General features: G+C 37.8%; 1 long non-coding RNA gene across 7 annotated transcripts; it reads right to left on the reverse strand.

Annotated features, from left to right (window-relative positions):
• Nucleotides 1–1,429: 1,429 nt before the first annotated feature.
• Nucleotides 1,430–11,855, reverse strand: LOC125753037 (uncharacterized). Of its 7 annotated transcripts, none has more exons than XR_007403870.1 (5): nt 11,660–11,825; nt 6,262–7,088; nt 5,703–5,801; nt 4,505–4,689; nt 1,430–2,814 (listed from the first exon to the last, which is right to left on the reverse strand). It is a non-coding gene; the product is annotated as an uncharacterized LOC125753037 (long non-coding RNA). The 7 variants fall into 7 exon arrangements; XR_007403869.1 differs by having other exon boundaries at nt 5,703–5,747; nt 11,660–11,821; XR_007403871.1 differs by having other exon boundaries at nt 4,532–4,689; nt 5,703–7,088; nt 11,660–11,855.
• Nucleotides 11,856–13,236: the final 1,381 nt, after the last annotated feature.

The raw sequence follows: 13,236 nt of genomic DNA on the forward strand, positions 1-13,236 counted from the left end.
AATGATAGGATGGAAAGAACAAGAGGTATTTGGAAGAAATCTTTGGCAGTTGTTGCTAACCATATAAACCGGTGTAGAAGATCTGGAGCTCAGCTAGGACTGTCTGCTGGTAGGGATTAAATATCAGCTATGGGGACAAGAGAGACACAGAGACTAGAAGGCCAGCTGGGCCTGAAAGTCAGGTGGGAAGATAATTGACCCTGGGGAGGGAGTAATGTTAAGTAGCTGAGAAGGAAGGACAGGATGGTGAACTGGAGCCAGCACAGACTGATGGGTGGGTTGAGTGGATAAAGAGATTACAGACTTTAGTGGTATAGAAGGCCCTAAGGGCTTGATGGTGGTGAGTTAAATCTGTTATAAATTTGAAATCGACATCTACAGCATTAAGAAGGAGCTGGTTTTGAGGTTGCAAAGAATAGAAAGCTGGGGAGAAGATGGAAAGAAAAAAATCAAGCAAAGTAATGAAGATCTATCAAGAAGATATGAAAGAAATTTGTTGCCTCCTGTTTAAAACCTTCTATTATTTGAAAGTCATCATTAAACTCCTCACACTTCTCCATTAACCCAAAGTAGACCTTCAGGCCTCATCAAAGGGTCTTTTTAACCCTATAGTTAACTTCTGACTTCTGAATACTTGGGTTTCATATTTTCAATTACAGTATCTCCAAATGAGTCTATTGCATAACCTTATAACCTTCTAATAATGTTCTGGCTAAGGTCAGAAACAACTTCATTGCTACTGGTTAACCACAGCAGTGTGTTTGTTTACATCTATAATACTGTGGTGGTGCATGGCCCCTCTTGCATCAATACCAATTTCACAATACATAAGAATGTAGGGGTAAGTTGGTTAGGATCTTCAAAATCTATACCACCATGTCTTCCCTTCCAGGGTTCATGGTTGCATGTCCATAATTTTTGACATGAGATCTAAACCACATAAACTTGTTCCAAGCAGACAAAGGCCAAAGGCACTCTAGCTCTACAGTAACAAATGGACTGTGGTCTTTAATCTTTTGAAATACTTTGCAATGGAAGAGCTGTAAATAGATCCCAGTCTTTTCTCCACTCAGCTTTCTCTTTAGACCACAGTACTGTGTCTTCATCTTCTCCCTGGTAAAGAGACTCCAGGCTAAAAGGGAATTGTATACCAGAGGCGGTATAAATTACCCCCTCAGTCCCTTAGCTGACTTACTGATCTAAGAAGTTCCATCTTTTGAAGTCATAGAGAGTGAAGGCCAAAGCTTTCACTTCTGAAATGTCAAGAAACAATTAAAATCATAACATAAATGACACCAAAGGAAACTCATAGTGTTCTTGGTATCCTGGGGGAGAATTTCAGTGCATATCTCAGCCTTAAGTGTATAGTTTTGCTGAAAACACAGAGCAGTGAAATTGTCAGTGATTTGGAAAGCCAAATCAAATAGCCTTTGAAAGAAAATGGCTTTTTAATAATTTTAATGCAATTTGATTGGTTCCATTACATACAGAGGCCTAATTAACACTGCTTTGAACCAGTGAAAAGAAAAGGTGACCTTGAAAAGACTATTTTCACTGTCTAATAAGAATAAAATAAAACAAATGTGATTGTTATTGAACTGCTTTGGAGGGGAAAGAAAAACTTTTACAGTTTTTATGCAAAACTTGCTATTGCAAAATACCTATTATTAAAATCACAGTTTACAGTTTGTTCATATGAAAAGCATGAATTTCTTCATCAGTACAATAAACCTATTTGATAAATAGGATTCATATATGTAGATACAGTTTATATATGATGAAACAGGATTTGTGATACCGAGTTCGATTACAGAAACCCACACAGCTTGTAAGAAGTGAAGTCTGCACTTGAACTCAGGTTTCTACCTTTTGCACCAGCGATCTTCTCAGTAATATCACCATCTTACTCCCTTTGCTGTCAACCTGAGCCTTGCCCTGTGCCTGGGCACAAAAGGAGGCAGCTACTGACAAGATCTTTTAGAGCTCCTTCTAGGTGTTTGGGTGCCAGGCAAATAATTTTTGTGGATCCCTTGTTTATAGTAACATTTCAAAAAAAATTAAAAAGAATGAAATCTTACCATTTGTAATGGTATGGATGGAACTAGAGGGTATTATGCTAAGCGAAATAAGTCACTCAAAGACAAATACCGTATGATTTCACTTATATGTGGAATTTAAGAAACAAAACAGAAGAACATAGGGGAAGGGAAGGAAAAATAAGATGAAAACAGAGACTAAGGCAAACCATAAGACACCTTAATTCTCTTAATTCTAGAAAACAAACAGAAGGTTGCTGGAGGGGAGGTAACAGGGTGAAGGGCATTAAGGGGGGCCTTATGGAATGAGCTCTTGGGTGTTACATGCACCTGATGAATCACTAAATTCTACCTCAAAACTAATAATACACTGTATGTTAACTAAATTGTATTTAATTTTTTTTTTAAAAAAAGGTTCTTGTGTTCAAGAGGTGAGGTGGTGTTCAAGCATCATTTAGAATCATTTAGATGCAGGAAACATCTCATCTTGTTTATTGACAAACATGCAGTTTCTGGGTGATTTCATATCTCTCACCACAAGCAAATAGTAATGCTGTTATAACTCACAATGCTATGAGTCTTTAGAATCTGCTTATATGGAAAAAAAATATAGCTCTTCTTGCCTCTGCAACTGTCCGATAGTTTATTTAAAGCTGGTTTGCATCATTACTTTTGACACTGTGTGATCTATCATGCTGTCCACGAAATGCTGGCTTCCAATGACTCTCAGAATGTCTGTGCTTTACTGAAGGAGCTACAAATGCAAGTCTTCCTCCATCTGTGTAGGAAAATGAGAATAATAATTCATTTTATGGTGACATTAAATTTACCATCTAGAACTTTGTGCCTTAAGTATAGAACAACACATCTTTCAAGTATATCTTAAATTGAACTCATTAGTCAATAATCACTGTACTCTTAGAATGTTCTCTCTTTCAATGTCACCAGTACCCTTGCCTTCCACACCTGTTGCCTGTGGAAGGATAGGCAAGAGGTCAGTGAATGAAATGAGAAGGGTGGCCCCATTGTGCAGGACTGTCTACCCTTATCTGGCATGATCTAAGACAGACCTGAGAGTACAATATCACAAAATCAATCAGAGATGAGAGAGAACATGAAGAAGAGCCTACTGATATAATGGTGCATTGGTCTTGAACACTTTCAGCCCGGTAGGTGTGCCCTGGTCTGGGACACTTGACCAATATATGGCAAAGAGCCTGCAGAGGGGGTGGGCCTGGGTACCAGAGGGGGTACACAGGCTAAACAATATCTTCTGTCATGCTCATCACTTTTGAGTTTTATAGAAGGGAGGTGATACCCTGATTGAAAGATGGACAGATGAGAGCCATGCCACAGTCCAGACCTGCAGTTTGAGATCAAAGGTCAGTCGTAAAACAGAGTCTTGAACTTATCATGTGTCTGACCTGAGAGTCACATCAAATCACTGTGTCACCATGCCGATGGCCAATTTCATATGATCCCATAAAAGAAATATACTAGGCAGCAGACCAAAATGTTTGTCCACCCTCCTGGAAGTAGGGCCTGGGCAGGAAGACTAGGGACAGTACCATGGCAGGAGTCCCAGAGCTCCTGAGGACATGACACCACCTTGTGTGTGGGATAGAGAGTCAGAGAGTGCTCTGGTGGAAAGAAACAAAAACCAGGGTCACACAAATCCCAATATACATTCAGAGCACCCTTTCCAGGTGGCTCTGCGGGCTTCAGCTGGTCTCAAGCATGATAAATTGAGGTCTTAGAAATTGAGGAAGGAGGAAGACATTCCGAAGCTCAGGGCCTCCTGAAGTGTATGACCTGAGCACAGAGGCCTTTTCTTGCCCAGATATCTGAGTGTACTGCTCCCTCCATTTACTGCTTTTTAGTCAGTAAGACGATCAAAAAATCCAAAATATGTGATAAAAACTCTCACTTTCTTTACCAACTGTCATCCATTTACTCTACAAATCTATTCCCATCAGTTTTCACCTGCCCTTCTGCCCCAGAGGCTGGCTGGAAAGGAATACATAATCAGGATTTCTGTACCCTCTGACTTGCAGCTAGGTTTGATGGATGGGGAGCCCTTCTCAGAGATGAGAAGAAAGTAGACAAATGTGGTTAGGGAATTACACTCCCAGATCCCTCCTTGTGAAGCCATTTGGCTGTGACCAATCACCAAAGGCCATTGCTCCTCTCAGGCAGCCATCTCCACATTAGCTTCTCTCCGGGTTCTGGTCACCACCTCTCGATGGGACCAATTTGGCTGCTTCTAGCCTCAGGATATTGCACTATCCCTGGAGTGGTTTCTAGCCTCCTTATAATTAACCTTTTTAAAATTAGCCTTTATTGATACACATACAAATGTAATGCTTTGTTAAAAGATAATTAGAGAGAAAGTTGACAACTAGAGAAGGCTCTTGTTCAGAAGCCTGCTGCCAAGATGAGCTGTCTGTCAGCCTCATGAATAAACTAACCTCATAAAATTGGCTACTGGGACCCACATTTTAAGTTTCAGAGGAATGGAGTCCTCCAGCTGTGCACAAGGAGCATGCCACTCTGCCTGCTTGTGGAGGGAGGAGGGTCCATTTCCTGATCCTTGGCAAACAGTGCTATGGTTTGCCATAGGATTGCAGCCAATCATCATGGTTGGTTCCCCCATCTGTAAAATAAAGCAGTCAGACTAGAGGATCTCTGAATCAGTCTAGCACTAGAGTCTGGAATTTGGAGAATGTTACAGAGTACCTCTCTCCGGGCCTACCCCTAATACATTAGGTTCCAGGACAAGGAGTACAAATGGAGGTCAATTTACTATAACTCTAAATATTTAGAAGTTACAAATAATAGTAACAGCCAAATAAAGGGAAGTATATGTTTCTATCCTAACGAATATGTTTTCATCAGAACACAATGAAAAATATGCAAAGAGGTATTTTTTTGGCAAAATATCAAAGATATTTGAATTCAATCATGATTGCTCCTATATGAGTATTACTTTGACAATATTAGGATGAGTAATAAAATACATATATATATATAAATTATAAATAATTTTATATGAGTTCCAAAATTTTAGTAAACCACTGTTATTGTTATCAAAATTTCTCCATAATTCGTGTTCTACTGTTCTGTGATTGAAAAATAAGTGTAATTATATTCAAAGTATACATTTTAATATATTTTATACAAATATGAATTATAGTAAATGTAAAAAATTTAAACATTAAAATTATCTTTCATAAATGATTTCATTTTCTTTTAAATATTCATAACCACAAAAATTAAAATATGAAGTAAAATTAATGACTATCAAGTAAGTACTCCTATCAAAATTATTTAAATCCGGATTAGCTTTTTATTTGGTTTAAAAATATAATAAAATCTGGGCAGCCTGGGTGGCTCAGCGGTTTAGCGCCGCCTTCGGCCCAGGGAGTGATCCTGGAGACCCAGGATCGAGTCCCATGTCAGGCTCCCTGCATGGAGCCTGCTTCTCTCCCCCTGCCTGTGTCTCTGCCTCTCTCTGTCTCTGTGTCTCTCAAGAATAAATAAATAAAATATTTAAAAATATATATAAAATAAAATCGCGTATATTAAAAAACTTTCTAGAATTCAATGTTCAGCTACTGGGCAATATAAAATATTAGCATTGAATTAGTATTGCAAAATGTTACTCACCAGTTATATGCCACTATTGAGAACATCAGGCTAATTTGCAAATATCTGCAGAAGCACAGGTTTCAACACAAAAAGTAGAAAGAAATTGGACACTTGTCACTGCCAAGAAACAATACATTATGTACAGTATCTGACACATGGTTGGGTATAATAAATTGTAATTATTACTATTAATAGTAGTAGTTACTAGTCATATTTATAGTAGTAATGGTGCTTACTTTTTATTTTGTGGTTCTCTGGTTATTCCTTTGCTCTGTGTCACAGAATTATTTGGTGTCTAATTTAAATAAAGAAAGCCTACCAATTCCTCCTATATCCACCAAGTGAAGTTCTTAAAAATCCAATGACCAGATTAGAGAGTTAATTACTATCATTTCACTTAGAAAGAATAGATTTTTACTATTAGCATCTAATTAATTCTATTTAGCAAAAAGTCATCTTTGATATAGTATGTTTTGAACCAACTTGCCCTTGCAACCCAAAAACTGAATTTTGGCTTCTAATTTCAAAGCCAGAAATGTAACTCAAACCAAAAATTTATGCAAAGCCCGATACTTACTTCATCTTTGTTTCCAATACAAACAAGGCTAGGAATATCAAGCCTTAAGAAATAACCTTTACAGTCAGTTGTCCTGTATTAATTTGTGCTTCATTACTATTTGCCCTTTTAGCTTTATCTCCTGGCTTATCAAACAGAAATTGGCAGTGATCACATTTTCTATGTCTTTGATGTTCAAACTGGATCTTTTTTAAAAATGCAAATTAACTAATATAGATGTATAGAGATGATCAGATATTTTTTTTAAGATAGCTATTCATACTAATAGTTGCAAGAAAATTTCTGTCACCCTGGTGCCTCTTATAAGTTGGGTTCTTCTCTTCCAGGAAAGAAAGCAGAATTTTTAAAGTCCTACTAAAGTGTTAGTATTATCTGAAATTTTTTTTAATTTTATTTGTTTATTCATGAGAGACACAGAGTGGCAGAGACATAGCAGAGGGAGAAGCAATTGTTGGTCCAAAATTGAAAAGAAGGTGGCCAATTTTTTACCGCAGAGAACTGAATAGCTATTCTATTCCTTTCTTGGGAGCAGATGTCTCTGTTGTGAGGCGGACTCAGCGTTACTTGCATGAGAATTTGGAGCAATCGCCTGTTCAGTGAGCCGCTTACTGACTGTGGGAGGCATCACCTCCGTTATTAAGCTGATGTTTGCAGGACTTTTCTTTTTATTCTTTGTGAAGTGTGGCATTGGCAGGCAGCTTCTCATAAAATTTCCATGGCTCTTCTCCTTTGGTTATTTTTCAAAACAAGGTCCAACACAAAAACAGATGGATGCCGCCTCGTTTACAATGACATTCTTTGGTCAAGGATACAGTCAAGGCTTTGGTCTGGAGAAGAACAAACCAAATATGAGAATTTGTACTCAGGTGAAAGGACCAGAGGCTGGCTACGTGGCTACCCCCATAGCCATGGTCCAGGCAGCCATGACCCTTCTAAACGATAGCCTCTGATCTTCCTAACAGGGGCGGGGTCTTCACACCTGGAGCAGCCTTCTGCAGAACAAAGTTGATTGACAGACTCAATCAACCTGGCATTGAATTTAGTGTCATTAGCAGCTCTGAAGTCTAAACATTTGAAGAATTAACTGAAGGCATAGAATGCATGAATTAACGGCTTTTTTTAAATGTAAAATTTGAAATTCTATATCCTGTCTGACTGTGTGTAAAAAAGATGGTCAAATCTAAAATATATACACATTAAAAGCAGGAAATTGTGCTCACTTACCCTAAATTAAAAAAAAAAAAAAAAAAAAAAAAAAGCTCCTCAGGGAGCCTGATGCAGAACTCGATTCCAGGACCCTAGGATCATGACCTGAGCCAAAAGCAGATGCTCATCCACTGAGCCACCCAGCCTCCCCCAGAAATATCATCTGTTAATGGTATGTCAAAGACCACCTCCAACAAAATAACTTATCTTGAAACTGCCAGAAATAACACCTAACTTCTGCACATAGGAGCACCTTTTAGAATTAAGATGACAAAATTTGTAGGTGCAGGAGTGATTATATGATTGTTAGGATGGTTTCCTGCCTTTTCCAGCTATATGCCAATTCCTCTGTTCTCCCCAATGTGGAAAGGGGAGCCAAAGGCCCCAAATCTTTCTCTCTCTTCATGACAGGAATAGTTTTATCTATGAGAATTCCCTAAAATTTTCCCAAGACATTATGGCCTGATGACAAAGGACAGCCCACAATCAGATAAAGAGAACCTAAACTGATCCCAAATGAGCACAGATTATCTGAGGCCTTTCTGCTTGAGGAAAATATTTCTAAACATCCAAATGAATGGAAGAGTCTCTGAAAATTGTGGCAGTAACCAATGTCTGAATAGGCGCAGATCTAGTAGTCCCAAACATGGTTTATGAATATTATTTAGCATTTTTATTGTCAGTGGCCAGACTCTGAGAGCCCTTGTTATAAAATAAAATCAAATTAAATGATGTTGGAGTCAAACTGGCTTTCGGAGTTCTTTAACTTCAGAATTAAAAATAAAAGAGAGAGTTAGTGACCTGGCCAATGTCCCAGCATTGGACTCTGGCATAGACAAAGATTGCAAAGCCTCCGAAGTATGATGTGATGGGAAGACCATGTGTCATGTGATTGGGAAAACCTTGGCTTCAATTCCAGTTTGCCACCTCCAAGATTATATTGGAGAAGTCTCTTAACATTACTAAGCCCCTGTTAGCCATTTTCACATTTTTTAGAATTAAGCATAAGCCATTTTCACATTTTTCAGAGTTAAGCATAATACCTGTTTGTGGATTAAATAAAATAGTGTCTAAAGAGTACATAGCAGATACCGTGAACATACATTTTCTTTTTCTCTCTCCAATCCAACATTCTCCTAACTACATACACTTATACAAGATCCCACTAAGGGTAGCAAATAAAGGGGAGTGTGTAGTGTTTTATATATTCTTTAAATCTCTGACCTAGAAAGTCCTTACTTTCAAAGCAATAGGCAGCAGTGACTCATTACTACAGCACTCAAAAATGAAGGAAGGATGGGGGTGGGGGGTTCCTATCGAAGCAAAACATAGAATACAGATGAATAAAAATACACATATACATATTTTATACACATTAAAGTATCTGAGGATAGGTATAACTAGATAAGAGGGTTCAATCATAACTGATTCTACTCTCTTCTGACTCATAAGCAGCATTAAGTAACTTCCTGTACTCTCCTGAAATGAGTTCTCTTTCTGCCCACCCCAGAGCCCTGCAGCCTGAGAACCTGGCTGTACTTCAGAAGTTGAGTCACTGCCTTTATTTTAAAGCCTGTTTCTGCCAACAGATTTCTCCATCCAATTTCAGAAAAGATTCACAAAGCATGATTGCCATTCGATACTTTAAGCAGTATCTTGTTTCTTCGGTGCAGGTATAATGCCATTAGACATCTAAAGTTGACCTCAAAAAAGTAGAAGGGTAATTTTGAGATATTATGTAATAAAAAAGTTGGTACAATATTCAAACTAAAAGAAAAATGCCAGCATTTCAACATCTCTCACCGTTGAATTCGACTGCAATTTCTGATGTGCAGAAGGAAGTGATGATTCATCTCAGTTCATAATGGGTCCCCAAAGTGCTAAATTTCTTTTGCTTTACTTAATCAGAGACTCCAAAGGGACCTGAGCGATGTGGTTTAACAGTGTGGAGACTCAAATTTTTTTTTATTTTGTCTTATATGACCTTTTAATAATTTAATGGATTATAAATTGAAAGCAAAGATAACTTTTTAACTAAAAAATTAATTTATAAATTCATATGGGATTAAGCAATAGATAGATACATTAACAATAAAACTTTGACTTGTCACATGAAGTAAAAAGTTAGTTGTGGTGAAAGCATTCGGTTTCAATATTTTATAAAACACCAAAAAAGAATTGCTATGTTAAAAATGGGACATGTAGCATAGATTTATGGAAAGGAAGAGTGTAAGAAATACCATGTGATATGTATGTTTATAATGAATACTCTTTGTCTGCTCCTCCAGCTGTGAAGATTGTGGTTTGGAGCTTGTTTCAATCATGTTCGTGAAGACCCAACCCACCAGTGTTGCTTTAAGCCATATCATGTGTCTCACAGTGTGGCATGGGAGGTCCATGGGAATCTGCTCGGCATTCGCATACATATTCTGGAAGGCTGGAAAGTAAGCACCTATGGACCATGTTTGATTAGTGAAGAATGGGGCTGATAGGAATGCTTTTCCCTTTACACACAGTTCATAAAACTCCTCAGAAGGTCCTACTGAGTAGAGCATCAGTTCACCATAAAAACACCAACCCATCTTTATATTAACTTTCTCCTTCCCTGATTGATTTCCTGTATTAGTTATCTATTTCTGTGTAACAATTGCCTCAAATCCTAGTGACTTAAAACAACAAATATTTATTTTCACAGTTTCCATGATCAACAAATCAGAAGCAGCTTCAGTGCGGTGGTTCTTGCTCAGAGTCTCTCATGAGCATGTAGCTAAAATGACAGGTAAGGGCACATTCATCAGAAAGCTTGAGTGGTGCTAGAGGATCCACTTCTGAATGTATTCCTGTGGTCGGGAGCAGGAGCACTCAGTTGCTTGTCATGTAGACTGCTGCTTACCTCATGGCAGCTGGTTTTCCCTGGAGTGAGAGATCCAGGAGAAAGGCCAAAGGAGAGTGCAAGCAGGAAGCTACATGTCTCCTACAACCCAGTTTTGGAAGGGCCATATTACCACTTCTGCTGCATCCTCTCAGTGCCATAGACTAACTGGTGCAATGCGGGAGGAGACTACAGAAGAGTATGACTACCAAGAGGTAGGAACAATGGGCTATCATGGAGATTGACCATCACACTTCTACCCTTCATTTATGATCCCTGGAATTACTTCCAATAAACTACTTGTAAAGGAGCCTTTATTTCAGGCTCTGTTTTTGGGCAGAAGCTAAGCTAAGACAATCAATAATTTTTTCTATATAAATTTTTTAAGATTATATTTATTTATTAGAGACACACACATACAGAGAGAGAGAGATAGGCAGAGGGAGAAGCAGGCTCCATGCAGGGAGCCCGACGCGGGGCTCGATCCTGGGTCTCCAGGATTATGCCCTGGGCTGAAGGCGGCACTAAACCGCTAAGCCACTGGGGCTGCCCTCTATATAAATTCTTTTAATGAACAGATCAGTATGTGCATACAGAAAGATTTCTAAAACATTATTAAGTGCAAAAAGAAAAATGTAGAACTCGTCTAGTATATGTAGATGACTGAAAGAATATTTTTAAAAAACTTAATAGTGGCAGAGAAGGTGAGAAAAGAAAGGTTTATTAATTATAATTTTATTATTCTCAGCATCATTTGAACTTTTGAAATACATTTATGTATTCCTTTAAAAATAATTTGACTTTTTTAGGTGGTGAAATTGTGGGTAATTTTTAATTTCTGTATAATTTTATGCATTAAAGGTGTAACAGTGCTTTGAAAGACCATAACAGTAATAGAGAAAATATCTTCTGTCAGGAACTACAGAAAATGTTTAAGAGAAGGCTCAATTCAAACACTACTTCAAGCAGTACTGTGTTTAGTCTCTTCAGGCAGTGAGCTATAACCTAATTATTTCACACTAAAATAAAAGTGGAGAAGCATTCCACTTCTATGAGAAATGCTGTCCAAGGACAAAGCACATTTCTTGTCATTGTGCTGACTATTTACCTTATCTTAATATCATATTAAAACTGGAAATACCTGGAAGAATCATCTGGAACCATGCCCTAGAATTTCACCTTTATCTCTTTTATTTTCATATATTTCAAACTAAAGTCAAACCCATTAACAATATGGTGCCATGATAATGAGAATTCCTATATAAATCATTTGGCAATGGGTTTCTATTATTTTCTCAAAGAACAGGTCAAAATCCTTACCTTGGTAACAATAGGCAACATTGGCTGGCAAAGCAAGTGATAAAGAGTGGCTCCCTGCATCCTCAGTATCTTCCTAGCCCAACCTTCCTCAGTTACAGGGAAACTGTTTTTGGTGAAACAGGGCCAAATAATCAGAAGATTCTTGGAATCATTAGGTCTCTCCTGGTTAAATTGTTGTGGAGGCTGCCCAAGGTGATGTTCAGTTGCAGTTGAGGCCTGGATGGATTTGGATGAAGCCTCTAGATCTCTCTTGTCAACCAGATGCATAACTCCAACAGGCAATTCACAAATTTTGCATAATATGATCTCACATTTCAATATTCAAAAAAAAAAATCTCACCTATCTAGTTATAGCAAGATTTTGCTATCATAAGCAAAAGATATTGTTTATAGTCCAGATGATTTCTTAGTAGTGGTAACTTCTGTTAAAACCAGATAGGAATTTATTTTTTTTTCCAGATAGGAATTTAAATTAATATGTTAAAGAATTTGAACCATCTACTTCATTTGAATATAATTGTAAGGAATAGAGGAGACAGACCAAAAAACCTACAACTTACCATATTTTTTTTCCTAAAGATGAAAAAAGTGAATTTTATAAAATAAACATTTTTCCTGATTATAGGCACATTTCTCAGTAAGCAAGTTAATTTCCTACAATATTAATCATTAATCCAAGTGTCCTTGCCAAGTTTTCCATGTTCTCAATGAGAGACAGCAGTGGTTAAGGCATTATGTCCTTTGGGTGCTCTGGGCCATGACCACAGTGCTGTTCCTATTCTGACACATACGAACACAAGCAAGGCTTATTCTTGTAATCACTTTGGAGCTTGCTAATATCTGGAGTGCTAAATGGCATCACTTTCCACTCCTCTGGTATGAATCTCATTAATGTAATAAAGTTCAAAGTCTGATATAAATACATAAAAAATTGAGAGACTTTTTTTTTTTTTTTATAAACTGCTTAACTTCCCCTACAAGTTTTGTCCCCACAAAAAAATCTTGATGGTGGGGGGAGAATTGGATGAAGGTGGTCAAAAGGTACAAACTTCTAGTTATGAGATAAGTAAATCCTAGGGATATAATAGATAGTGTAATAACTATAGTTAATAGTACTTATTGTACTTGGATGTGGAAGATGAGTAGAAGAGAAAATTCTTCATAGCTGAGTCAACATGGTTGAGGAGGAAAGAAGCAAGTATTCTGTAGAAGGGTGCACAATAAACTATAAAGGTCACTCATGGTCTAAAGATCCCACCCTTACTCCTGAACTAGCACTGACCTCTCTTCCTTGGCCATGCTTCAGCAAATTTTTCCCACATACCTATTTATGACCCTGGCTAAAGCCACCTCTTCCATCCTTGATTCTTTTAGGTCAATCATTCTTCCTTCATACCTTCCTTGGGATGGCCTGAATCTATCCCCCACTGGGCTAATCATGCCTCCCTCTCTTACCTTTGTTTGTAGTTGTTCATCTAGACTCTTGCCACCTGCTCTCTTTTTATACAGTGTTTTATCCTTTGAGTTTTATTAGGTCACCAACTTTGGCTGTTTGGGGCTTTTGGTCCCATTCACTA

The sequence above is a fragment of the Canis lupus genome, chromosome 19, assembly GCF_003254725.2.
Source record: "Canis lupus dingo isolate Sandy chromosome 19, ASM325472v2, whole genome shotgun sequence".
In the NCBI taxonomy this organism is placed as follows: Eukaryota; Metazoa; Chordata; class Mammalia; order Carnivora; family Canidae; genus Canis; species Canis lupus.